The following is a 26,397-nucleotide window of genomic DNA, read 5'->3' on the forward strand; positions in this document are numbered from 1 at the left end:
TGACCCCAAAAGCACTCTTGGTTAAAGGGAGATAAAATGGTGTCGCCTGCATTATGAGAGGGGGCATTGACAAGGCATATATCTCCAGGAAGCAGGTACCTTTGGGGAGACCTCTCCTGTAACAGTTCAAATTTAATCATGTGACTTCAGCCGAAAGGTCTTTCTGTCACACCTGAGCCCCAGTCATTTCTTCAAGTCTTTGTCTTTTAAGATACATAGTCACAAACACCTCACATGTCTGGGTACATTGTTGTTTACTTCTCTGGAGGCTACATCTCTTCCCTGGGTTGTTTTACAATGCATCGAACAGTGGCAAAAAATTATTTCACTCAACTTCTGACATTAAAAAAATATATACCAATAAAATTACAAAAAAAAAATTAATGAATTGGACATCCCTTTCCCTCATCTCTGTCAAACGTCAGGTGCAGGCAGATGCGTGGCTACAGACTGATGTTCCTCAGCCCCAGAGCTCCAATGCGGTCAGTGCTGCCAGTGACATACTGGCTGTGACAAGCCCATGTTCTCAGAGGGCTCCCAACATTTCAAACAGTTTAAGCTCAACCTCCAAACTGTCAATATTGTATAAGTTCCCACTTCCCTGCCAAAAAAAATAACAAACTCCATATTTTTTTAAATTGCTTAAAGAAATAATACTAAGGCAGTAAGGCTTTTATAAATCATGGAACAATTTGTTTCTTACACAAGTCCTAGCAATGCCTGTATCAGCGGAACATATTCTAGAAGGGGAGCCCTTTGTAGAGGGGTTTATAAACACACTAGCTCTTAGTTCCTGCTAATTATGTGTTTTGTCACACATAGCAACGTACCTATTTTACTTTATTTTTTTAAAGATTTATTTGTTTATTTTGGGGGCAGAGAGTGCAAGCAAGGGAGGTAGGGGGAGGAGCAGAGGGAGAGGGACAAGCAGACTCTGCAATGAGCAGATGGAGCCTGATGCTTGATCCCACAGCCCTGAGATCGTGACCCAAGCCAAAAACAAGAGTTGGATGCTTAACCTTCTGAGCCACCCAGGCACCCCAAAAAACTATTTTATTTTTAAAGATTTTTATTTATTTATTTATTTGACAGAGAGAGAGAGACAGCGAAAGAGGGTACACAAGCAGGGGGAGTGATTGGGAAAAGCAGACTTCCTGCTGAGCATGGAGCCTGAGTGGGGCTGATCCCTGGACCGTGGGGTCATGACCTGAGCCGAGGGCAGATGGTTAGTGACTGAGCCCACTCAGGCACCCCACAAAAACCTATTTTAATAGTACAGTTTCCTTATGCACAAAAATCAATTTTAGATGTCAACTGAACTCTATGAATAAAGCAAAATAGAGTTGAAAAGATTAAAAATATGAATGTCTGACACAAGATGTACTTCCTGAAGAATAAATTCTCAAGGACTCAATGATAAAATAGACAAGGCTTCACTCAAGTCTAAACCAGATCTCCAAACCAGATCTCTAAAACATCTAAGTTAGAGTTTGCCATGTAGCCACCACAGGTAAGCATTGAGGGTACAGCATGTAGCCAAAGAGCCATTCAATTTCTTCACATCATCAAAGGTCATTGCCACGCTCACTTTTGGGGGCAGAGTCCAGGTATTAGCAATTGCCGAATTTCAAAAGCTTTGAGCTGAAAAAATTCTTAATTTGTGTTCTTAATAATTTGAACAAAGACAAACTAAGAGATCAGGAGTTACTCCTCTAAAATATTAATGAATAAAATAATACAAAATAAAGCAAAGTTTTTATTTTTTTAACTATTTATTTGAGAGAGAGAGCCCTCACATGCATGCACACACAAACACACACATGCACACACACACCCTAGAGGGAGGGACAGAAGGAGAGGCAGAGAAAATCCCAAGTAGACTTTGCATGGGGCTGGATCTCAGGACCTCTAGACCATGACACAGGAGTCGGATGCTCAACCAACTGTGCCACCCAGACACCTCCAAAATAAAGCAAAACTTTTAAAGAACACAAAACCTGTTTAACCCCACCCCTCGATTTTACTGGATTGATCTTCCACAATGGTTTTTTCCCCAGCCGTTAGTTTCAAGAGCCTAAATTCCTCATGGATATTGCTCTGTGATTAGATGTCTTGAATTCCCCTTATAATGTTTTTCGCCTTTTTAAGAGACTCTTTCTACCTCCTAGAAAATCCCCCAGCTGTGGCTATTGTGTAAATCTGACCCCTTCGTCCTTGACTCAACGCTGCTTCTTTTTACGGTGGCAACACTTGTGTCACACGCCAGTCAAGACATCCACCCTAACTCTTTCCAATTAAACCCTGGGGCTGTCTGGAGCGATGACTCAGCAACTTAACCTTTTGAAGGCATTATACTCTTTCACAAAACCAACAAAATGTGCTCAACTAAATCAGCCTACCAGCCAGTGCAAATTTAAGAGGAGGAAACCCAATTTCTTCACATTTCTCTGACAAGCCACACCTGGTAATCACTTGTCTCTATAGCAAAGTCAGACTTTACCAGGTTAGTGCCTAGAGGAAAGCAGGGTCCCCAAAGCTGACAGATGCTGTCTCAGCTTTTCATGATTTTTAGCTTAAACTAGAGTGAAAAGAAAAGTCATAATTTTCTCTGCAGGTTCAGCTGCTTAAAACTACCATCCCATTTAGTGTTAGATCTGAGTTAGATACTAGTCCTTCCTCACCAAGCTAAGGGCAAAATAATATGTGTGTGTGTGTGTGTGTGTGTGTGTAAAACCACATTTAGAAAACAGAAAAGATAAGTTACAAGACTTCCTTGCTTGCCAAAAGAGGCACACTGGCCATTTACTTTAAATAGTGACCCCTCCCACTCTGTCCATTGTGCATATAAGGTAGACCAGAATTTAAAGTTCACAATCAACATTGGGAGAATTCAACTGTAGTATAGAGTGAGGTTATCTGATTCTAAATAAGCAAAATAAAGCCCTTTTCTACAGCACCCATAGGAGAAATGCCAACTATTGGCAATTCTGACACCTTATGTAAGATCGAAGCCTATTCCAAGAAAGGCTGTCTTCCAAACTTCAGTCAAGGTGTTGAGGAACAGGGCCAAGGACTGGTTGTTTGATTAGAATGGAGATCTGTTCTTCTGTAAGGCTGCTTGAACCATCTGCTTAACTGGGTGCTGACCTGCAGCTCTGTCACCAAAAGCCCTGGGAATTCTGCCTCTCTTTCCTTTCTAGTCCTTGGGTCACCAGAGTCCAACATCAGGTCTTCAGTGAAGCTGGTGGTCCCCTACTTGCTTCTGGACTGTGAAGGGAATTATTTAAATCTGGGGGTACAAAAACCAAGATGGAAAGTGTTCTCTTCTCTGGTACTTCTCAAGGACTCAGCACGTTCCTCAAATGTCTCCTCCCTCCAGTGCTCAGCTGCTCTGTACTTTGTGGATACAGGATGGGTCAAGGATAGGTAGGAGGTGCTGTCATGCTTTCAAGAGGTAGTAAGACATTGAATACACTGGGCGTAGTAAGAGGGAGGAGAGCCTCCTATCCCTTTGAGAGAGTTACTAAAACACTGAAGTACGCTAATCACACTTCTAACTCCTGTGATAGGGAGTCCACTAGCTCATAATCATTATTTTTATTTCTTTTCAGTGTACCAGAATTCATTGTTTATGCACCACACCCAGTGCTCCATGCAATACGTGCCCTCCATAATACCCACCACCAGGCTTACACAACTTTCCATGCCATGCCCCTTCAAAACCCGCAGATTATTTTTCAGAGTCCACAGTCTCTCATGGTTCACCTCCCCTTCCAATTTCCCTCGACTCCCTTCTCCTCTCTAACTCCCCATGTCCTCCATGTTATTTCTTATGCTCCACAAATAAGTGAAACCATATGATAATTGACTCTCTCTGCTTGGCTTATTTCACTCAGCATAATCTCTTCCAGTCCTGTCCATGTTGATATAAAAGTTGGGTATTCATCTTTTCTGATGGAGGCATAATGTTCCACTGATTGTATATATGGGCCACATCTTCTTTATCCATTCATCTACTGAAGGGCTTCTTGGTTCTTTCCCCAGTTTGGCGACCATTGCCATTGCTACTAGTTCATAATCTTATCTTATAGATGTTATGAATTTTGTTCCCCCCAAATTAATATTCTGAAGTCCGAAACCCCAGAATCTCAAGTTATGACAGTATTTGGAGATAGGGCCTTCACAGAAGCAATTAAGTTAAAATGAAGTCATTGTGGCAGGCCCTACTCCAATGTGACTATAAGAAGAGGTAATTGGGACACAGACAGTCACAGAGGGAAGACTAGGTGAAGACACAGAGAGAAGACAGCCATCTGTAAGCCAAGGAGGGAGGCCTCAGAGGAAACCAACCCTGCCAACACCTTAATCCTGACACTTCTAGCCTCCAGGACGGAGGAAATTTTCTCTGAGGAAGTAAGTTACTGTGGCTTAAGGCTGCTCAGTCGCTCGTGTTTTGTCACCACATCCCTAGCAACATAAAACACCAGAGTGACAGTCTTAAGTGCAAGTCAGGAAACAATGAGTAGATAAATACCAATTTTATAAAAATAACAAAATGTTATCCTCATCTTCTGCCTGCCAGCCTTCTAAATGTTTTTCATTCCTCACGGTGTTCTCATAGGCTGGGTGTCATATCACCCCCATTTTACAGATGAGGAAAGTGAGTCAGGCAGAGGGAGGTGAAGAACCTGCACAGTGTCACACAGCTTATGTGGTGGAGGGGAGATGTAAACCCAGGCAGTCCGACCTCAGGTTACACTTTCAGTTCCCCTCCACAGTGAAGATGAAAGTTGCCAAGATAAATAAGGTGGAAAAGAAGGCCAGAAAGTGATGGGGGTAGAGGGGATCTCTGTGCTGGGTCAGGTGTCAGTAAAGACTTGGAGGAGGTGATGGAGAGAGACATGCAGGGACACAGAAGAAGAGCTTCCCTGACAAGTACAATGATCCCAGGAGGGAATGAGTTTGGCTTGCAGAGGTTGGTATATGAAGGAAATCAGGGAATGAAGGAGTGAGTAATGCAGAGTGTGCTTGGAGATTCTACTAGGGCTTATAAATCACCTAAAGCTTAAATCTTGTCACAGACATGCTGGGAAGCTCTCAGAGGCTTTTTTTTTTTTTAATTTCTTTTTAGCGTAACAGTATTCATTGTTTTTGCACCACACCCAGTGCTCCATGCAATACGTGCCCTCCCCAGTACCCACCACCTGGTTAGAGGCTTTTAAGCCAGAGAGTAAGACCATCCATCTGATTTATGCTCAAAGCCAACAAGCGCTCTAGCTGTCACATAGAGAATGAACAACAGGAGGCACAAGAAGGATAGCGAGGACACAAGTCAGAAGCAAAACAGGCAAAAAGGGCTAGTGGCTCCAATTAAGGTCAATTAAGTTCATATCTGGGAAGATGGTAGGAAATGATCAGTTCTGGGATTTCCTTAGAACATAGAGCACCATGGTCTTCCCCCTGAAGGGGTTAAACTTGTAGAAAAGTGATCACAGAGGAGGTCATGGAAAAACTGGTAAAGCCTAACTTGTGAAATATTAACTTTGAGTGTAATAGGATTCAGGAAAGAAATGAATCTATGGGGCACCTGGGTGGCTCAGTGGGTTAAGCCTCTGCCTTCAGCTCGGGTCATGATCCCAGGGTCCTGGGATCGAGCCCCACATCGGGCTTTCTGCTCTGCAGGGAGAGCCTGCTTCCTCCTCTCTCTCTGCCTGCCTCTCTGCCTACTTGTGATCTCTGTCAGATAAATAAAGAAAAAAATCTTTAAAAAAAAAAAAAAAAGAAAAGCAAAGAATCTATGTGTGTCTAGGTTTGGGATTATTCCCAACTGGGGAAGCAACAGGAACAAAGATGGAAATAAGCATCATCAATGTGGTGAGTGGTCCACCTGGACAGCACGGCAGGTAGCCTAGTGCGATGACGTTGCCCTAGGTGTTCGGAGCCCAACAGCAGAGTGTATTTGATGGAGTGCCTACAGGGAGCCATGGTGGAAGGTACTAGCAGAGTGAAAAATGAGAAACAATGGGAATTGAAAGACAGAGGCCAGAGCCTAGGATGTAAAATAAGTGTCTATTCTGTTAGTTCAGGGGAATTTAAATGAAGACACTCTAACATTAAGAGACAAATACAAACAGTAACATAGACTCCCAAGCCCCAGGATATTATAACATCATAATTGAGATTTTTGTTTTTTTACTTTTTCTAAGTTGACAATAATCTATTGAAACCAGGAAATTTCAGACACAAGTAAATCAATAAGACCATTTGTTGGTCTGCCAAAACCCATGAAACAGAGATAGCAATCATCATCTTTATCCCTACCACTGAGATACAATGAAATGGTCATCAGGTTGTCAGAAGCCCTAAAATGAAAAACCAGGGCTGTCCCCGATGCAGGTTGCCTGTAGAGATTTAGAAGTACTATATATATTTTGAAAAAAGTAATAAAAATCCATGTTAAAAAGCATAAACTCATGGACAGTGAAAAACCTTCCATAGCCGCCAGTTCCCAGCCTTCTGTCCCAGAGACAGTGCCTGTTAAGAGTTTCTTGTGTATTCTTCCAGAGATAGTCTGTTCATATGTATACGCATATGTGTGTATGTGTGTGTGTTTAGATGTACTTGGTTGTATACAGTATAAATATATATACTGTCTTAAACACAAGTAGGAGACTACTCATACACTTTCTTTTATAAATAGCTTTTTCACTTAACCACATTATCTTGGAGATTTTTCTGTAACAGTTACCTAAAGCTTTATTTTTTTTTTATTTCTTAGAGTTGTTACTTACATTAAGCTTTAAAATTGTACAAATGTTTTCATTGGTTTTTGCCTTTCATTTTATGTTCTGTGTTTGCTTTGCTTTGTTGTGTGTGTTTTTCTGAAATTTGCAAATTTCAGAAGACTAATGGTCTCATTTTGTTCTCTATAATATATACTATTGATTGAATCTATTAACTCTCCTCCATAAACTTAATTTAAATTCAGGTTCTGTGATTTTCAACTACCTTTCCTCCTATGTCACTGCCTCCTTTTTCTTCATAACAATGTCAGTATTGTTATTATTGTCAATATTATTATTTCTAGTTCATCCTGGGTATACCATCATTCCTTTCAATAACGTTCTTGTAGTTTCCTATGTGAATTTTTTAGTTTTAAATGTATCTAATCTTCTTGTCTCTGTAAGGTTTGGAACTGAACTCACTTTCACTACTATCATCTCTTTTTCCCACCACCTGAACTTTATTAGTTATACTATTGTCTTGCTTTTCACTTCTCTGTTCTTTTCTATCATCATAATTTCCATGCTTTGTCCTTAGATCTGTATGTAAATGAATTTATCATTTTCTGTGAACTTTTATCACTGTTTCTCCATTTTTCTTTTAGGCAGCTGAGTTTTGTCTTCATGAAGTGTTCAAAAAGGCTTAGGGAGAACTATATTCCTTGAGTGCTTGCATCTTTCAAAGATATCTCTTGGGTATCTTTTTGTTTGAACACTAATGTGGCTGGGTATAAAATAGTTTTGCCTCATTTTCTTTCCCTAAGAACTCTAGACTGTGTTCTGTGTCTTCTACCATTGCATGTTTCCAGACAGAAGTCTCAAGACAATCTGGTTTTACCCCCTTCTCAGTGTGTGCTTTCATGCCTATAGAATTATGTTTTTTCTTTAAAGTCCACTAAGTATATCAGAATATATAACAATGTCCATTGCTATATATTATATAGGCATATGATATATAACATTGTTATATATAATGATGCTGTATACAACAATGAATCCTTCCTCCTCCAGGGCATAGTATGTCCTATCAATGTGAAGAATTTAGCTTTATCTGAATTTTTTTCTTAAATAATATGCTCAATAATTTTTCTACTGATTTATTCTGTTTTCTTTTCCAAGGACATAAATTATATGTTGAGTCATTTTTGTCTGTAATCCATGTCCATCATGTTCTATTCAATCTTTTTTATAACTTTTTGTTTGTTCATTTTCTTTTCATTTTGCTCTATTTTCTCAAGTCTGTGCTTCATGTCCTTAATTGTATTCACACTCATATCTTTGCTTTTTTGGCCAAATCCAATGTTGCTTCTATTAACATAATCACTTCACTTTCCTCTTCTAGAACATTTTTATTTTCATACTATTATTTTACCATTTCCTCCTCCAGCTCTTGAGTCTCTGCTTTTAGTTCTTGAAATACTGAGGTTAGTTCTTCACTAGTCATCTGAGTTTATGGAAAATCATTTTGTTGTATTTTCATCTACTCTGTTATAAAATGTTTCTTTGTGTATTTCTTTGACAGCTTCTACTTTGTCAGTTAATTTGTGTGTTTGTTTGTTTGTTTGTTTTTGGCAATATTTTGGATTGATCCTCTGCTGATTCCTAATGAATGGGGGAGATCTTTTTGAATCAGCTATCTTTGAAAGGATGGTCTTGAAAGCAGGCAAGAGAGCTCTGCAAGTTAGCAGAGAGTCTCTCTTGCTCTATCTGAAATCTAATAGTGGGTTTTGTCAGACAGTTTAATCATTACATTGCTAGAACTAACAAAGATTGACAGCCACAGAAATGCTAACAATCACAGTTTCTCTTTTTTCAGCCATACAGAGAAATGACTTCTTGCAGATTCAAACATTTTCTAATTTCCTTCTGCTTCTTCTAGCCCCTCTATGGTGTTGCACACTGTCCAGGAGGCTCCCAAAGCCGATCATAAAACTTTGTCTTGTTGTTCTAAACATCAGTCATACCTTGGATATGCCTCCAGGATGGAGAAGGCAATGCTGTCTGGGCTCTGCCATAGATCTCCAGAATCAGTCCTCCTTCCTCACTGACCACCTTCATTATGGCCCAGTTTCTACTGTATATATTCATATCCCTATAGACATTTCTTAGTTTCACCAAAATAATAATTTCTTTTTCTGTTTTTTGGTCTCTTTTTAAAATTTTTTTTAATTTCTTTTCAGTGTAACAGTATTCATTGCTTTTGCACCACACCCAGTGCTCCATGCAATCCGTGCCCTCTCTAATACCCACCACCTGGTTCCCCTAACCTCCTACCCCCCGCCCCTTCAGGATTGGAAGAATAAACATTGTTAAAATGACTATACTGCCTAGAGCAATCAACACTTTTAATGCCATTACGATCAAAATTCCACCGGTATTTTTCAAAGAGCTGGAGCAAATAATCCAAAAATTTGTATGGAATCAGAAGAGACTCTGAATCGTTAAGGAAATGTTGAAAAACAAAAATAAAACTGGAGGTATCACGTTACCTGATTTCAAGCTTTACTACAAAGCTGTGATCACCAAGACAGCATGGTACTGGCATAAAAACAGACACATAGACCAGTGGAACAGAGTAGAGAGCCCAGATATGGACCCTCAACTCTATGGTCAAATAATCTTCGACAAAACAGGAAAAAATATACAGTGGAAAAAAGACAGTCTCTTCAATAAATGGTGCTGGGAAAACTATTTTTTTTTTTTTTGGTCTCTACTATTTTCTAGAAGAGGTGGAGAAGTCCTTGTCTTACCACCTTAAAATTAGTTACCTCCACAGAGAATTATTTAAATAGATGCCTATTCTTTGTTTCTACATCCAGATTTCAATTTAGTACATCTTAGGGAGCATAGGGATCTCTAGGCTTAAGGAGAGCCTGCAGGCAATAAATATTTTAAGTGCATTTAGGGAAGCATTTAGGGTGCTACCTAATGCTGTTTCTATCCAGAGTATAAACTGATGAACTATGTAAGAGGATCTCAGAATGGAAATAAATCAAGTAACCATTTACCAAGTTGCCATATATCTCCCCAATGTGGAGACTACTGTTGAGATGTAAAGCTGTAGAGAGGAGGCTTATCCTCACTGTGCTGGTTTTTCACAATGGTTTTTTAATTTTGAAAATTTTAAATCAACAAGAAAACAAGAAAAGTCACAAGACTAAGGCAGCATTCGGCTTTGTATACTTCACCTAGATTCCTCAACTGTTAACACTTGCCTTATTAGGGTAGTCTCTCTCTTTTGAACCATTTGAAAACTAGTGTAGATGTCAGGGTACTTCACTCCTCAATAACTGAGCATGCATCTCCTGAGAACAAGGACTCTCTCTGCCTGGTGCACAGGCTGACTTGCTCATCTAGGTAGAAATAGAAAGCCAGTAACAGAGAATCTGGCTTCCAGAAGCACAAAATCCCCTTAGTTGAGAAAGTAGAAGCAAGGAGTAGGGAAAGAGCAAGAAAGATTAGAGCATCTCCAGAGGAAAGAGTTCAGGCCACAAGTAGAAAATAAAAATGCTTAAGCTGGTTGCTGCCTTAAGCAGAGTAATTTTGTCCCCACCCTCACACTAGGGAATATGGCCCAGTGAATGCCACAACATTGTATAGAATTGCCTCTGTGATATTTGAAAGCAGAACTATGTGATTTTAAAGTGCAAGGAGCCTGAAGAACTTCAAAAAATGATGTTTGGACACCCCCACCACCCAAGCTTCTGGCCATGGCTCCCTGACTGATGGAAAAAGCAAACACCATCTGCCCCAGTGCCCAGTCCCAGGAAGGATCCAGCCTCAGGAAAGAATTTTTGCCTTGAGTTCTCTGAATTCTACCTCCACTCCCTCCCCCTTGCCTTCTGCTGTCCTCTGGGACAGGGAGCCTGAACAGCTGCTGCCTGTCAGAGACCAAGGCTCTTGGCCATGCTTGGCCAATAGTCTACCTTGTAATTATTACGGTAGGAGTCATTCTCCCTTTCCTTTGGATAAATGTCAAACAATTAGGAACCACTGTCTTGTCAGTGAGCAGCTCATTATTGGGAATACATGGTTTTGAGAAAGATTCACTATGTTTGAGGAGAACTGGGTTTCATGGCTCAGCAGCATGAGAGAGCCATATGAACACAGCACATGGTTATGCAATAACTAGTCCACAGGGAAAGAGGGTCCCCAGCAGATGTAGTCACTCTCTGTTTCTGCCTTTTGAATTGGAAGTTTATGGTTGAATTTTTAGGTCTCATAAGGCATAAGGAAAGCTATTTTTTCTGCTCTATTTAATTTTTTTTTGTCACAAAACCACTTAAACTGCACAAATGATGCAAGCTCACTTTATACTGACACAGACTCAGAATCACAACCATCCTCCTCGCTCCCCTGGTTTTATATCGGAAGGTCCCAGGGATAGTCTGAACAGAACAAGGTGAGGATCATCAGAATTCAGCAAGAGGAAGGAGAGAGAGGGTTCTAGCAGAAAAGCTTATGAGAATGAAAAGTCCATTCCTTCCTTTCCTTTATAGCCCTCAGGTATGAAAACCACATTCCACTCCAAAACTGCAGCCTCCCTGAAACACTTAGAATGAGGACAGACCAGAATGGCTGAGTAGAAAGGGGGTGGCACAACGTAGAAAAAGAGGAAAAGATTAAAAGGATAGAGAAAAAGAAACAGAAAAAGAAGGGTTTTTTACTTTTTAGTTTGATTCCATTGTGGTTAGAGAATACAATCTGTATGATTTCAATTATTTTAAGTTTGTGGGGAAGTTTGTTTTTTTAGCCCAGGATATAGTTTATCTTAGTATATATTTTGTGGATAACCAAAAAGAATGTGTATTCTGCTGTCATTGGATGGAGTTTTCTATGAATGTTGACCAATCCTATTGGTTGGTGGTGTGCTTGAGTTCCTCTATATCCTCACTGATTTTCTCATGAATTGTCTTAGCAATCATTAAGAGAGGGGTGTTGGGGGGGAGGGGTTTTGGGAGAAGGGGGTGGGATTATGGACATTGGGGAGGGTATGTTTTTTGGTGAGTGCTGTGAAGTGTGTAAACCTGGTGATTCACAGACCTGTACCCCTGGGGATAAAAATATATGTTTATAAAAAATAAAAAATTATATATATAAAAAAAAGAGAGGGGTGTTGAAGTTTTCAACTCTGTTTATGGGTTTGTTTATTTTTCCTTTCAGTTCTGTCAGTTTTTGTGCCACATATTTTGCATTTCTGTTGTTTGGTGCGTACACATTTAGGATTGTTATGTATTCTTAATTGGTTGATCCCTTATCACTATGTAATGCTTCTCTCCATCTCTGGTATTTCTTTTGTTCTGAAGTCCACTGTATATAATATAGCTACACCTGCTTTCTTTTGATTTGTATTTGTGTGGCAAATCTTTTTCCATCCTTTCACTTTCAACCTACTTATACCATAATAGGAAATATAAAGTCTGTTGTATTTACCTATATATTTTCTGTTTCCATGGCTTTCCTCCTTATGGTATTCAAAAATTCTTTTTCATTTCCTTTTTGTTTAGATTGCTTCCTTTTTTTTTTTTTTTTTTAAGATTTCATTCATTTGACAGAGAGAGATCACAAGTAGGCAGAGGGGCAAGGGGGTGGGAGGAGGAAGCAGGCTCCCCACCTAGCAGAGAGCCCGATGCAGGACTCAATCCCAGGACCCTGAGATCATGACCTGAGCTGAAGGCAGAGGCTTAACCCACTAAGCCACCCAGGCAGCCCTAGATTGCATCCTTTAATCATTCGTTTAGTATAGGTCTCCTAGTGACAATACCATTAGCTTTTAGACAGCATATAGTTGTGGAGGTTTGTGCTTTATAAACTCTGTCTTTTAATTTGTGCATTTAGACCATTTACATTAGTGTAATTATTAGTATGTTAAGGCTTAAGTCTGCAATTTTATTTTTTGTTTTCTGTTTGTTTTCTGTTTTTTGAGTCTCTGTTTACTTTTACTTGAATTTCTACACCTTACTTGAATATTTTTTAGAATTCATCTTTGATTTATCTATAGTGGTTTTTAGTCTATCTCTTTGTTTAGCTTTTTCAGTGGTGGTTCTAACCATTACATTACATCTACATTGCTTATCTACTAGGGCCAACATTTACCAGTTCCAGGAAAGTGTAGAAACCTTACTTCCCTTTGTGACCATCTATACTCCCCACTTTATAACATAATTGTCTTAAATATTTCCTCTATATATATTGAGAATCATGTTGCAATATGCTATAACTTTTGTTTCAACCATCAGTATAGTTTGGAAAACTCTAGAGGAAAAGGAAAATCTACTGTATTTATCTATGTTTGCTCTTCCCATATCCTTTCTCCCCTTATGATATTCCAAAATACTTATTTTATTATTTCCTTTTTGTTTAGGTAAATTCCTTTCACCATTACTTTAGGATGGTTGTGCTGTTGATAATTTCTGTCATTTATTTCATCTAATAATACCTTAATTTCCCTTAATTAATGAAAGATTTTTTTTTCTGTAAGATTCTAGGTTGATGGCTCTTCTCTTCCAATAAATTTAAAAAAAAAAAAAAATGTTACTACCTTCTGGCCTCCATGGTTTCAGATGGGAAATCCACTGTCGTTTGAAATCTTTTTTCCCTAGAGGTAACATGACACATCTCTGGATGCTCTCAAGATTTTCTCTAGTTCTCAGAAGTTTGATTATGATGTGTCTTTGGATTTACTCTAAGGGGGATACAGTCAGTTTTTTCAATCTGTAGGTTATTTTCTTTTTAGTAATATTGGGGAAGATTTCAGCCATTATCCCCTTGAATACTTTTTTCAGTCCCACCCTCATTCTCCTCTCTTCCTGATGGTCTATGACATGAACACTACATATTTCATTATAGACCCACATGTTCTTAAGGTTCTGCTCACTTTTTTTTTTTCAGTTTATTTTCCTCTGTTTTTCTGATTGGATTGCTTCTATTATTCTATCTTCAAGTTCACTATTTCTTTCCTCTGTCCCATCCATTCAGTTGCCAAGACTACTCACTGAGTTTTTCATTTCGGTTATTAAATTATTAGTTCTAAAATTTCCATTTGTTTCTTCTCTATACCCTCTAAACTTTTTTTTGCTGATGCATGCTATTTCTTCTTCTTTTATTAATTATTTTTATTAACATATAATGTATTATTTGCCCCAAGGGTACAGGTCTGTGAATAGTCAGGCTTACACACTTCCCAGCATTCACCATTTCATATACCCCCCCAAAGTTCATAACCCAACCACCCTCTCCATAGCCCCAGCAACCCTCAGTTTGTTTTGTGAGATTAAGAGTCTCTTATGGTTTGTCTCCTTCCCAATCCCATCAGTTTCATTTTTTCTTTCCCTATACCCCAAACCCCCCACTCTGTCTTTCAAATTCATCATATCAGGGAGATCATATGATAATTGTCTTTCTCTGACTTATTTCACTCAGCATAATACTCTCTAGTTCCATCCATATCATTGCAAATGGCAAGATATCATTTCTTTTGATGGCTGCATGGTATCCCATTGTGTATATATACCACATCTTCTTTATCCATTCATCAGTTGATAGACATCTAGGTTATTTCCATAGTTTGGCTATTGTGGACATTGCTGCTATAAACATTCAGGTGCCTGTGCCCCTTTGAATCACTATATTTGTATCTTTAGGGTAAAAACCCAGTAGTGCAATTGCTGGGTCATAGGGTAGTTCTATTTTCAACTTTTTGAGGAACCTCCATGCTGTTTTCCAGAGTGGCTGCACCAGCTTGCATTCCCACCAGCAGTGTAGGAGGGTTCCCCTTTCTCTGCATCCTCTCCAACATCTGTCATTTCCTGACTTGTTAATTTTAGCCTGGTGTGAGGTGGTATCTCATTGTGGTTTTGATTTTTATTTTCCTGATGCCAAGTCATGTTGGGCATTTTTTCATGTGTCTGTTGGCTATCTGGATGTCTTCTTTGCAGAAATGTCTGTTCATGTCCTCTCCCATTTCTTGGTTGGATTATTTGTTCTTTGGGTATTGAGTTTGATAAGTTCTTTATAAATTTTGGATACTAGCCCTTTATCTGATATGTCATTTGATGCATATTATTTCTTTGTTGAGACTTTTTAGTGATGGCTGATTTAAAATCCTTCCCAGATAATTTCAAAATCAGTGTCTTTTCTCATTCACTTTGATCTCTTTTTGATTCTGTAGCAAGTGATTTTTTAAATTGAAACATAGACATTTAGGTGTTATGTCATAAGACTCTGGATCTTATTTAAAACTTGTATTATGGCAGGGCCCATCTGACACCCCTTGGGTGGCTTAAGAAGAATACCACCTTATAACTGCTTATTGGGGTGTCAGCCTCCATTGATAGGGTAGGGGAGGATCCTTGTTACTAATGGGATGGAATGAGAGTTCAGGCTCCCCCATTGGACTTCAAGTGATGCCACTCTGGCTGCAATAAGAAAGGCAGCCCATTATGTTTCCCATGTGGTCTCCACCATACTTTGGAGGAGTTGCATTGTTATTGCTGAGTACTCATGGAAGTCTTGACTCTAAACCAGAATTATTTTAATGCTACCTCAGTGAGAATGGGGAAGGTGCCTCATTACTGCTGATTTGGAAGATAAGACCAGGCTTCCCATGTAGTCTTTGGGGGACCCATTACCCCTCAGCAAGGATGAAAATCTGGGCTTCTTTCTCCATCTTCTCTGATACCACCTTGCAAGGCATTTTGGGATCCCTTCTTACAGCCTGGTGAGGATGAAAGTCTAGCCTCCCCACTCATCCTCTACTCTTAGGGCAGGGAGGCAGGGGCAGGGAGAGGGGTTGCAATTTTTTCTGTGGAGTTTGGCTAGAGTAGAAAAAATAAGGTCTCAATGTTTTATTTCTAGGATGCCTCTTTCTTTGTCCTTTTACTAGAGATGGCAGACTGCCCTTGGGACATTTTTGTCTGTTACCCATTGACATTTTTGAGTTGTTGGTTTCTCCAGTATCCACTCGGAGATATAAGAAATGAACAAAAAAAAAAAAAAAACCTGGAAACTCAACAGTATTTTGTTCCTAACACCCCAAGATCTCTGGGTGGTTTGCCTTCTTCTCTCCACCTTTTTAGTCTCCTTATGTTTGTTACAAAATATAAAATGTAATGTTCAAGAATTTTTTAGTTGTATTTAGTGAGAAGCATAGGGAAAACTGCATCTACTCCATCTCCCCAGAAGCTCAAGTCAGGAAAATAATTGTAGACAGAAAGAAATAAAAAACAAAAGAACAACAAAAAAGAAGATTGGGATGGTGTTTTCTTATTTTCTTTTCTTCTCAGAGATCTGTGCTACTGAGAATCCGTTTCAAGGTAGCAAATAAAGAGTCACTTTCTCTTCCCTCCTCTGCCCAAACAGAAGTTCAAGCTGAAAATATGTGGCAAGAGCACAAGAAAATGATATGATGTCTATCAATAAATGTTCCACATTCTCCAGCCCAGTAAATGTCACATTTGGTTATGAAATTGAAATTTGAAAAGTAACTGTTTAAAAATATTCCTCTGACTTAGTATTTGTTATAACTATTGACACAAATAGAGAGATTGAAGAATCAAATCATATGTCGCCTATACACTTTCTCAGGTGCATAAGTTAACAGGCTGACTTCCTGAGTGATTCCAATAACTGGGATTCTCAGTTGCCTTTTGGGCTCCATTGTAACACAGTTGAGAGAACAAGCATTCACACCGCTTCCCTGGATGCTGAAAGTGCCCACGAATTGCTTGGCTTGGGAAGGAGCTATCACTGTGCTCCACTTGTCACCCATATGATTGGGGGATCACCACGTGGGTTTTATCCAATGTCAACTTAGTTTTAAATTACATAATTGGATTAATATCCTATCCAAAAAAAACATGATCACAACACTCCCCAAATCTCTGCATTATCATAGCCTCACAAGGTAGAGCCATGAATTAATGAACAAATGAATGATGAAATGAACCACTTCCTTTTCATTACAACCCAGCCAATTTTTGAGGGGAAACATAACAAACGGCCTCATACAGCCCCAGAGGAAGAAGTTGGCTCATTCCTGCTAATGGAAACTAGAAAAAGACAATAAAAGGGAAAAAAAAAAAAAAAAAGCTTGGGCACTGAGCAATTGCTTTCTCCAGATAACGAAGAGCCTGCCACAGTACCTTTGCACTAGACTATTCGATAAAATGTTGCATCATTACACAAACATAAGGTATTCTAGTGACCATGTCAGTCCGACCATTTGATTTGAATGATTCCATAAGACATGGTCAAGTGATTATTTTCTAAATATCCCTTATATGTAACTATCCATTTACTAGTATCTCACTGGCCTGTCCCAATCATACTTCTATTTCACCTTCACCAGTACCTCTTCCATCCCTATCTGATGAAATAAAGAAAACATCTCCATACAAACAAACATAAGAAGAATGAGAGGTTTTGTTTTTTTTTTTTTTAAATCCTTGAATAATGACCACAGTTCTTAAACAATTTTAGAAAAGCTCTTGTAGATCCAACATTGCGCCACTTTCTGGAGCAGAAGTCCTTCCAGAATGCTCTGTATAAATGATCAATCAGAAATTCATGTCTAGAAACTCCTGACTACTCAAGGAAACCCTACTCATCCTACTCATACTTTAGTTTTCTCAGCAGATTTTGCTTTTTCTTCTTTGGAAACAAAGGGATCAATCTTCTTTCAGTTTCTTGCTGTTTCTGAAGTAATGACTACTGCCTCTGACTTGCTCTGTTTGGGCAGTCATGGTTCCAGGATTGAGAAGTCTTATGACAGAAGTATGCACAGATGCTGAGGTACAAAGAGTGGTCACTAGGAAAGGGATATCCAGGGAAAATGTCAAGACAATGTCAAAAAAAATCTGAACTAAGACAAGTAGGAGTTAATTATGTAGGCAGAGAGAGCAGAAAGAGGGATGAGGGAATTCAGTGCCTACCTATAGAGGCTTGTTAGGCTGGAGCAGAGGTTAGAAGCGAGGGGGGTGGAAATGGGCCTGGAGAGGTAGTGGAAGCCAGATCTTGAAGATGAGGTCCTGACTTAAAATGGAATGAAGCAGAGCTGGGAGTGCAAAAAAGTTATTAGAAACTTATCATGTCCAGAACTTGGATTGTGGACAAACCAGAAGAGTAAAGGGAAAAGAAAGGAAACAGTATGGTATCTGTTCCTCTTCTGGTGAACAGAGAGGGTTTAGCAAAGCTAGTGCCTCAGATGAAGGTAGGTTTGAGAGGCATTGGCCACTGTAAGGTTTCAGATCCCTCCAAGATAGCCCTGGAGGCAAAATGAACCCTCAAAGAGCTGCTGGCCCAGAAGGGAATCAGCAGATTGAGTGACAGGAGATGAACAGAGGAGTCCTTGCTACTTCCAAGATTCAGCACTTTGCAGTTGAGTCCTGGGGAGACGGGGGGCAAACCTGGTGCAGATGTGTCTTGGGAGCAAGAGTGCCTGCCTAGGAACAAGTCTACTGATGGTGAACAGGCTCTGCCTACTTCAGCTGCCTAGAAATCCTCTATGCCTTTCTGCAGTCTGGCTCAGTATCTTCTTTAAAAGAAACTTCTTGATATGACTTTGGTGATAATGCTTGTCCTACATTTTATGATATTTCCAGGAGCTCTAGGAAAGGAGGAATGAGTCACTCATCCTATTCAAGGAAACCAGCCACACTGGGCATTCATGAAATGTTTCTGGGATGTTGGTGCTGGGAATCTAGAGGTTAGCCTACAGAAATTCAAGCAAGGAAGGACACACACAGAGGTGGCGTTGAGGGAGTTCTGCAGCCATACAGCCCCGCAGTTTTCCAGTTGCTATCCTTCAACCTGTTCCTCTTGGCAAGGGAAGTCCATGTGTTCAACATACTTCCAAGAAGGCGTCAGGGGAGGTGCTCTGAACCTCTTCTTCCCACCTAAGAGCTAATCCAGAAAGCATAGATGAATTGAAGTAATTTAGTATAAGCACAGCATTGAATTTTATTTCATTTATTCCTATAAGATATCCTAATACCTCAGTTGCATTAAGGCCCTCCCTAGTCTGGTCAAGATGGCCAGTGATTCCCTCATAAGAAACACAGCAGGGCAACCTTTACAGATCTTAGAAAGGGTGTCTTGGTAAGGCAAGGGCGCCCAACCTTTTGCAAAGAGAGCTGTATCACCAAGGGCATCCTTCATGGTCCTCCTTCAAACAACCCCTTCCAGACTTTTCACCCCAAACCAAGAAAACTTTAGATTATTGCAGGAGCCTTCCACTGAGTAAATCAAGGACAAATACTAACTTTCTACGTGAAATTGTATCATGCTCTGATGGGTGAGTTTTCAATTCTTCAAATCCCTCTGTGCTTGGCTGCCAGGAGAGGGTATGCACTGCTTCCCCAAGGTACACATGCAGGTTCAGACCTTGGCCCCCATCCTCCTTCCACAGCTTCTAACAGCACCCCATTCCCAGTCATGGTCTCCCTCCTGAGCAACTCAGCCTCACACCATGCCACCTGACACCATGGCCCTCCACAGTGCACACTTTAATTTTCAGAGTCAGTCCCCTACTGTACTTCTCATACGTGGCTGCAGTTCACAGGCTACCTTCCATTCCTCAGGCACCAAAGTTCTCCATCCTTACTCATGCTGCTTCTCCACATAAAATACTCTGCTTTGTGTTTCCCTTTCCTTCATTATTCTTCCTTCTTTCTTGACACATTGAAGCTCTTCCTCTGTAAGTCTGCTCTGGTTCTATGAGTTAGAACTTCCTTCTCTCCTATCTCTTTCTCTGTTCTCTCTCTTTCCTCCTCTCTGCTCTGCTCTCTCCCATCCCACTCCTTTCTCTTCCTGTGCCCTCTTCCCTTTGATGTCCTATGGAAGTCTCTTAGTAGCTTCCCCTCAATACCATGTATTACTGCTATGTATGTGTTCCTCTGAGCTCCCTGATTACACTGGAAGCTCCCTGAAGGCAGGTAGAGAGACCCCCCTTCTGTTATATTTAGTTCCCACCTTGTGTAAATCAATAAATGTTTAAGTAATGGGTGTGCCTAAGAAGGATCTTGGACCTGGGTCCTTACCACACTGCCCCCTGCTCTAGCAGCCTTCATTTCCAGCCTGTCACTCATTCTTAGGATTGCAGGAGGCCACATGGTGAAAAACACAGGTGCTAAATGAAGACTTCTTGTGCTTGACACCCAACTCTGCTCCTCTTCCAGCCTTATGGCCTGGCGCAATTTGCTCAACCTCTCCGTGCCTCAATCTTTCCATCGGCAAAATAAGAATGACGGTATCTATGTGAGAATAAGTGAGGTAGATGGTCCAATAATGCACTCAACCATGCTGCGGTTATATGAAATAAATGTTAGAGATTACTGTTTTTATTGCCCCGAACCATACTTGCATGCTGACAAAAAGCTAATGTGTGATTCTTAAATCCTCTGCTTTTTATTTTTCAGCAGCAACTCAAGGCAATATATATGGTACCATTTATATGAACACTTATCTAATTGGCTATTTGAGGATGTGGCATTTTCCTCTTAAATCAGTCCTTAGATGACCTGCAGTGACATCATGTCAGGAAAGAGGCAGAGGGATGTTAAACTGGAGACCACAGCTGGCCCGTTTATTGAGAACCCTAAGAGCGGGGTGTCAGATTGGAGGGCCTCGGCTTTAACTGGGGGGTGAGGTCCAGTTGAGGATACAAACTGATAAAATAACATTACCATTTCCCACTGGATATAAATGTTCCTTTAAACAGTTGCAACTTGAAAAAAATCACAGTTTTCTGACGAATATAAGGACATATTTTAGAGAGATAAAAATATCCTAGATGTAAATATGACTGGTTTGAAATATATCAACTATGATGAGTTTTCCCAACGTCCATAAAAGCCCTGGGCGGCAGAAAGCAAGGCAGGAGCGCTGCTAAAAGGCAGACCTCACTCAGCCCTACCATCCCCTGCCCTCTGTGCAAGGGGGCCCTTGGCATTGGCAGAAGAGCAACCCCTCTACCTTCTCCAAAAGCTTTGCATTCATGACTCTCTCTCCCCCTCTCCCCACACCCCCATAAACACACACACTCGCATGCACACACACACGTACACACACACTTCTTAGTCCTAGCTTAGAGCTACAGTCAGTCTCAGTTATAATTGCCCTCATTAAAAACCTCTCTGTCGTTTCAGACAGAAGTATATCTCTGGCATGGTCCCAGTAGAAAGCCACACACTTCTTAGCTGAAACAGAAATGTGGGTATAAATATCTCTCTCTCTCTCTCTCTCTCTCTCTCACACACACACACACACACACACACACCCCAAATTGTTGAGCTTTTATTTACATTCCCAGTATAGAAAGAGCACAGTCAAACAATAAGAAAATGAAATACCCACTGTCCCTGAGGGTCCATATTCTACCTGAGGAGTCCGTATGATTTTAACAACACACACAGAATAACTTCCAGTGTGTGTGGGCATGTTTTTCTCAAACATGTCATCGTGATTCCTGCAAACTTTAAATGTTTCTGTTATTCTATTAAATGTATGACCACACAAATGTAAGTGGAATGGCTTCTAAAGCAAATGATTTCAGCTCTTCGAAGAGGAACTTTGTATTCTGGTGGAGGGCTCTGGAAATAGGGGTGTGAGGTGCATTGCCACAAGCCATTGACAGGATGAGTAGTCCCTGGGAGACAGGCAGACTTGCAACTTCTCAGCCTCAGGGAAAATTGCACTGTTATTTTTGGCCCACATGTCAGAGGTCACTATTCATTCTCAAATAGCAAGAACAAGCTACAACCCTCGGTCCTCACATGGTAGCCAAAGGGAATGATGACACACACAGACACTCACACACAGGCATATAACCTTTGAGTGGATTAACACAAACTTTCTCATTGGTTACTCACAACAGGCCTGGGAATGAAGAAACACAGACACACTACCTATCCCATCTTACAGATGAGCAAACTGCAGCTTCCAGAGGGTCACAGTAACTGCTTAAGAAATGGCAAAGCCAAATCAAACATCTTTCTAGACCCTAGACTCCCCACCTTCTGTACTTCCCCCTTGCTTGCACTGTCTCAGACACAATAAATGGGACCAGGTAAATAAGAACAATAAATTTTCAGGCCGCAGTAAGCTCTTGGCTTCAGAATAGCAAGATCCCTGTATTTCTGGTTTTCTTTTAATTCTACAAGGGGTAAACCTGTTGATTATCTCAAATATCAAAACTCTTGCCTCCCAGAGGAAAGATAATTCTTAAGGAAAATTCTTGAAGTGAACACATCTGGGTGTTTTTTTTTTTTTTACATCTTAAAATATCACCAATACTCATAAGCATTTACATCCTCTTCACATAACAACTAGTCTTGGGAACACTTTTGCATACATCAAACCAGGTCAGAAAGAGAAAGTCCAGGAAATTCGCCTAAACTGTAAAATGACTTGCTCAGGACCACAGGGCTTTTCAGGAGCAGAGACTTCTGGTCTACCAAGCAGTGCCTCCCAGCTATGATGGTGGCACTGGTAGGGGCCTCCAGAGGAGGCTACTGGGAGGCAGGGCTTGACTTTCCCAAGGGTCCTGGAATCTCTTACCCCCATAACAAATGATGCAATGTGATACAAGGATGCATTTGAGCATGAAGCTGTGTAGAAGTAAAACTCGGCAAACATAGTCAGAAGAGTAGGGGAAAACTGCAAAGGTTGCCTTATAACCAGTGGAGTTCTTAGGGATAAATTTGAGAGCACAAGGAAGAAATAGAATGTCCAGGCAGAGGGAATAGTGATTGCCACAGAAGTAAGGTAGCTGTAACTAGACTGTGTGTAAGACAGAACCATCCAGCCATGTGGCTTGGCTAAAAGACAAGGATTGCATGTCTACTTGCTAGACAAGGACTAGAAGATTTCAACCTGGAAGTGCCTGGGTCAAGTCTGCATTTTAGATAGATTCCCCAGGGCTATTTCAGGATAAATCCTCAGTGTTGCAGGTGTGACAGATGGTAGGAAGCAACATTAATAAAACCTTTCAGAGAGCAGCTAAGCGGGGGTAAGATTTAAGATACATGAAATACTGGAAGCAAGGAAGAAAGAGAGGGAGATGTGTTCTCAGACTTCTGGCTTAGGCACAATGTAGGTGGTGATCCTATAAACTGAACACAGAGAATGGAGAAAGAAGGCCAGGTATGAGAGCTGGTGGAAGTCTGTGGGGGACAGAGTAGCTTTGAGCATGTTGATTTGGAGAATCCATTGAACATCTGGGAGGGGCCATCCAGTTCACAGCGAAGGTTCAATGGAGAGGTCAGAACTCAATATATAAGCTAGGAAGTCATTGGCCATTTGTGGAATCAGGGATATTTTTGTGGAATACAGAAAAGGCAAATCCAGAAAACCCTAGGATTGCCATTTGAGGAATCTTGTCTCAATATACCCACTGGTGGTGGCCTTGAACATTTCCCGAGGAGTAGAGGTTGTTGACAAAGGGAAGAGCCCAGCATGGTGGAAATTACTCTCTGGGCAGGGGTTCCAATTTCCTGGACCGTATCACCATAGGGCCGGACTTGACAATATCCAAAAGGATCTCTTCCAGGTTTAATATGCTGTAATTATAAACCTCTCCCCACTATTGTAAATCTAGAAACCAGCACATTTACTCTGGAGGAAAAATCTTACCTTTAGAAAAGGAAGAAGATTTCCCCAAGACTGAGAGTGGAATATCAATGCCTTATTGGCTCTATGTGCCATGCAGTTGCAACTCCCAACTCTCTGGTAATGAGGGAAGGACAAAAGACATTTAAAGTCAGCCATCAGAAAGGAGGAATACCCAAACTTTGCATCAACATGGATGAGACTGGAGGAGATTATACTGAGTGAAATAAGTCAAGCAAAGAAAGTCAATTATCATATGGTCTCACTTACTTGTGGAGCATAAAGAATAACACGAGGACATTGGGAGAAGGAAAGGAAAAGTGAAGGGGGAGAAATCAGAGGAGGAGATGAACCATGAGAGACTGTGGACTCTGAGAAACAAACAGGATTTTAGAAGGAAGGGGGTGGGGACATGGGGGAGCCTAGTGGTGGGTATTAAGGGAAGCATGTATTGCATGGAACACTGAGTATTATACGTAAACAATGAATCTTGGAGCACTACATCAAAAAGTAATGATGTATTATATGGTGACTAACATAACACAATACAAATTTTAAAAATAAAATAAAATAAAATAAAGACATTCTACAGAATGACTGAACTACTTAAACAGAAATGATTTCTACAATAAGTTATGGTATAGATGAGTCAAACTGAGAGAGCTAAATTTAGGGTTTTTAAGGACCCCTCCCCCATTGATGTCAGAAGTTTCCATGTAACTATAGGGAAGACAAAAATGCTGATACAGGCTGTATTTTATTTCTCAAGGACTAGGATATTCAACCCATCTGAATAAAAATAGTTGCAATGTCCACCCACTAGCAGGACTGGGGTACAAAAGTTGGCAGGGTCCTCGTATCACAAAAGTAAAGTGGTGACACACATAGGAAGATGGCCAAAACTGACAAGGCCTTATAAGGATATAATGCCTGGAATCAGGGTGCCTCTACTATGGGGACCTTCACCACATAGGGCCGTCAAGCTGAAGTGATCAGTGATCCAGGGTGAGGACCTACAAGCACGGAGACAGAGAATGAAGGAGAATCAGGTCATGCATCAGGATACAGGGAGAGGCCATGCAAGAAGAGGGGTTGAACCAACAGCAGAGTTAGGCTAAGAGCTGAAGTGGAGAGTCAACACAGAGCCAGCAGAGACAGAACAAGATTCCTACAGGTCAAGGATGAGTGTCATTAAGTTCTCATCATGGAGTTGCTTCTCTGCATGAATTGTCAGGAACCACTAGAGTGGGGCAGTTTTGAAGCCTATTCTCATGAACCTTGTTGCTGTGACAAGTCCCTTTTTGCCTGTTTTTGTTGTCTCCGCTACATGGTACTCTTAACCTATCCATAATCATGCTATCTATGCATCTCAATAGAAACCAGATGGCAGGCTAACTACGAAGGGTTGGATGCCACTGCGGGTAGGATGGTAGATCATGGTTCCTTAGGTCTTTCTGTTCTCAAGGGCACGTACCAGTTTAAGTAAGAGGCATCACCCTAATTTCATTGCTATGAATACAGGGCTTGTGAAAATCAAGTGTACTCGTGATGAACAAAGTTGTTTGCTGACTCTCAAAGAGAGTCTTCTGGTTTGGGTATAGTGGTGCCAGAAGGATGACTAATCATTTTGTTAGCTGTGCTCCAACACCCAAGTCATGACACATCCTCTCTAGTGCTAGTTGGGCCACTGTGACTTGCTTAGCACCATACCATGGCCATCGGGAACAAGAAACACCACCTCTGGCTTCTAAGAACTAAAATATTGACAGCAGAGGAGATGCATCATGACCACAGGAAGCCAAGAGTCAATGACACAGGTTTCCACGGACAGAATGCTACAGCTGTTGCTCATAAACAAAAGGGCAGAGGAGGAATAATGACAGTATAAGATAACAAGAAACTATTTTTTGCCTATCAGTTTGGCCTAGATTGAAGGGGAAGAAGTTCTCATGCCACTGGCAAGTTGGCAAAAATGTAAGGAAATAAACACTGTTATACACTGTCAGATCCGATCTTTGTGTGTGTGTGGGGGGGAACAATTGAGTAATACATGTCAAAATTCTTAATATTCACACTTTTTGATCAATCTTAACCCTAAGATTTGTCCTCAGTATTTAACAGGACAAGGGCACCAAGATGAGTTCAAGGAGGCTCATCACGGCATTTTTATAAAATAGTGGAAAATCATAAGTGAATTAAATGAAACTGGGTGAAGAAATTATGGTGCATTTACTCATGATGAATGCTATGCAGTCACTTAAAAATGATGGTGTAGGGGCACCTGGGTGGCTCAGTGGGTTAAAGCCTCTGCCTTCAGCACAGTTCATGATCGTAGAATCCTGGGATTGAGCCCCGCATCGGGCTTTCTGCTCTGTGGGGAGCCTGCTTCCCCCTCTCTCTCTGCCTGCCTCTATGCAAACTTGTGATCTCTGTCTGTCAAATAAATAAATAAAATCTTTAAAAAAAAATGATGGTGTATTCTACCTTAATTGACATAGAAAGAGTGTGACACGATGTTAAATGAGAGAGTAGCTGACAACATTGCACATCTAGTATAGATACACTTATAAAAAAGGAATTATATTTCTATATCTATATGTATTCACAAGTACAGAAATGGGAATGAAAACCATTCACCGAAACATAACAGGAGTTTCCTCTGGCAGTTTTTGGGAGAGAACTGTATGTTCTGATTTATAATTTTTCAATATTTTTGGAGTTTTTAAATGATGAGCATATATTAGTTTCATAATCAGAAAAATAATAAGGTTACAGAAAAGTAAAATAATAGTGGCCAATTTTTTGGTTACTGAACATGTTAAAAACTCAAGGAAATCAAAGAAATATGAAGAAACTGAAGAGAACTTTTCAGTAGAAGTGACCATTATTCTTAACAGCTCCAAAGTAATTTTTTAATTAGGACAGATCTAATTTATATATGTATCACTCTGGCTCTCAAACTCAGTGGGTAATAACCTATATCCCAGTTGAAACAAAATATTTTCAGCCC

The 26,397-nt window shown here is 40.4% G+C and overlaps 1 protein-coding gene across 1 annotated transcript in view; it reads left to right on the forward strand.

The window, feature by feature from the left end:
* Positions 1–26,397, forward strand: part of KCNJ6 (potassium inwardly rectifying channel subfamily J member 6) — a 271,735-nt gene that overhangs the window by 55,605 nt on the left and 189,733 nt on the right. The window lies entirely within an intron of this gene.

Source organism: Mustela putorius, unplaced genomic scaffold, assembly GCF_011764305.1.
Source record: "Mustela putorius furo isolate JIRA1106 unplaced genomic scaffold, ASM1176430v1.1 tig00000765_pilon_pilon_pilon, whole genome shotgun sequence".
Lineage (NCBI taxonomy): Eukaryota > Metazoa > Chordata > Mammalia > Carnivora > Mustelidae > Mustela > Mustela putorius.